The sequence below is a fragment of the Hydra vulgaris genome, chromosome 13, assembly GCF_038396675.1.
Source record: "Hydra vulgaris chromosome 13, alternate assembly HydraT2T_AEP".
Classification (NCBI taxonomy): Eukaryota; Metazoa; Cnidaria; class Hydrozoa; order Anthoathecata; family Hydridae; genus Hydra; species Hydra vulgaris.
Window position 1 is genome coordinate 13,282,336 of NC_088932.1, and position 2,665 is coordinate 13,285,000.

The 2,665-nt window shown below is 23.9% G+C and overlaps 1 long non-coding RNA gene across 1 annotated transcript in view; it reads left to right on the top strand.

Annotated features, from left to right (window-relative positions):
* Positions 1-2,473: 2,473 nt before the first annotated feature.
* The window catches only part of LOC136089303 (uncharacterized), an 11,792-nt gene continuing 11,600 nt past the window's right edge, over positions 2,474-2,665 (top strand). Inside the window, exon 1 of the long non-coding RNA XR_010642936.1 lies at positions 2,474-2,665. This exon is cut by the window's right edge and continues 249 nt beyond it. This is a non-coding gene — a long non-coding RNA (uncharacterized LOC136089303).

A 2,665-nucleotide genomic window follows, 5' to 3' on the forward strand; every position in this document is an offset into this window, starting at 1 on the left:
TGTATATTTTCCTATCATTACATTAAAAATCAAAATACAATAAAAATAATATTAATAATAATATTAACAACACTAAAATAAATGGTCATACAGTTAATGTAATTCGGAAATGATTGTAAAGGATGATGTCACTTTAACAATTTATATCTTCAAAATCAATTCTTTTATATTCTAACGTGAATTTTTAATATCATTTTTTGAAGTTTCTAATAAAAAGATAGTAACAAAAATGTAGCATAGTAACAATATAGACAACATTAAGATATTAAAATCTACTCAAGTATGTCAATATCAAAGCGTTTGTAGGCTTTTCGAATGAGAACAACTCTATATTTTAATTAATATATGTATACTACTATTCTTAAAACAATACAAATACTGATTAAAGGTATATTATTATAAGGTATATATAATATATATATATATATATATATATATATATATATATATATATATATATATATATACATATATATATATATATATATATATATATATATATATATATATATAATATATATATATATATATATATATATATATATAAAGGTATATTATATAAAGGTAATACTATTAATAGCTAAACGCTCAGTTTGTTTTGATTTTGACCAGCACTGAAAAGCTTTGAAAATCTCTATTCTTCGTCGGATATTTATGAAAAGCTCTATCCTAGGAACTTCGGAAGTGTAAAACAATTTTTTTTTTTTTAATTTGCGTAAAAATTATTATTGTTTTTTAGCAAACGTAATTTATTTAGTGCCATTAATACGGGCGGGTTGGGGTGTCTAGATAGGGCTCTGTTTAAGTTTTCTATTTCTAGAGTGTTCTTGTAACTTCAAATATTATTCTGAAACAAATAAGAATACTAATTTTTTTTTATTAATACTTTAAAGAAGTTCTTGTAAATGCTCAATTTTTTTTCTCGTTTTTGATCAACTTTTTTTTTTTAATTTAAGAAAATCTTTTCACAACCGTATACAGTCAACTCTATTTTTAGAAACGTTTTATCGTACGCTTCGATGAACTCATTCTTAAAAATTTTTTAAGCTTTATTTGCGTCTTTGGAATTATCAACTTGTTTCCAGATTACATTTAGTAAATTGTTTCGAAATGTTTTACAATTTACTTTAGTGGTGCTTGTTTTTTATTTTCTTTAATACTTTGTTGTTGTTTTTTCTGGTTGTTTTTTTTCACTAATAAGATGTAAAAAAGATTGGAAAATAATTGTCGCTTTTATAATTCCAATTCGAATGTTACAATTTGTAAAGACGACGACTACTAAACTATCTAAATGCTGTAAAGATCGTCTTTAATAACAAATAAATTATTCTAAATAAAACTAAAAAGATTCGATTAGAAAAATTACGATCAAATAAAAAGTAACGATTTGTTTTTTAAAGAAAGAATGTTGTACTAAAATAAATTTAACATTTAATAACTTATAAAATTGTGACGTAATTTGCTTGTTTGTACCTTTCTTTTTAAGTACCGTTTAAAATTGTTTTGATTAAATCATTTATTTCTATATGCGTAATTAAACCGCTTTTTATTGCGGTTAATAATTTGATCGTTCGCGTATTTATAAAAAATGTAATAGACTTTTCTCTGATTCGATTGCGCAACTATTCTCGCAACATAAAAAAAGAAAAATGTTTTTAAATAGCGACAAATTGCTGAAATAATACTTCAAAATTACTAATTTTTCAACCTATCTATTTTAAAAAAGTATTTAAAAAAAGAAAAATAACTTTAAAATTTTGGTAAAACAGTTTCAAATGCCAAAAATCATAATAAAACTAACAGAAAATGTTGGGAAACGTTGGAAAAGAAAAATTTTGAAAAAGTATTCCTTGGTTTGGTGCAAGTCCAGATGGATTTGTGAATAATCTCTACGAATATATATATATATATATATATATATATATATATATATATATATATATATATATATATATATATATATATATATATATATATATATATATATACATTTATATATATATATATATATATATATATATATATATATATATATATATATATATACATATACATTACCCAGTGGGCATGCGTCGTCCGGAGGTCGTCCGTAAGACGTCTCTTGGACGTCCGGACGTCCTACGGACGGTGCATGCCCACTGGGTAGCTCCCGCCATTTCCGCAAAATTTTGATTTTCGAAGGACGCCATTTGATTTCTGGTGCATTTTGATGAGTACATAGAGAAAACTATCAACATTTTTTTTTAAAGTTGAATTTACTACCTCCTCCAGTCTATTGAAATTTTTAACCTTTTCTTCGAACCTCCTTGTTTTAGCGAAAAGTATTGTTTACGCTAGTATTTTACGTAACTTATTCACTTGATAATTATTCGACTTAATAAATTAAACTTAAAATGTAACATAAAATACTCACTTGGGAAATCATAAAATGTTAAAAATCAAACAATAAAACAGATTACTAGTTTTACCATACGTATAATTCAAGGTTTTGTTTACGCACAATTTTAATTTATATCTCTAGAGACATTTTAAACATACATAACGAATTTTTTATTAAACATTGCACTTCCTCTTGTCTGGAATTTGGAAAAATATATGCATTGTCTCAAACAAAATCAAAAAAGGTTTTTTTGGTAGAAAAAACCATCGAAAAAGCTACCTGATA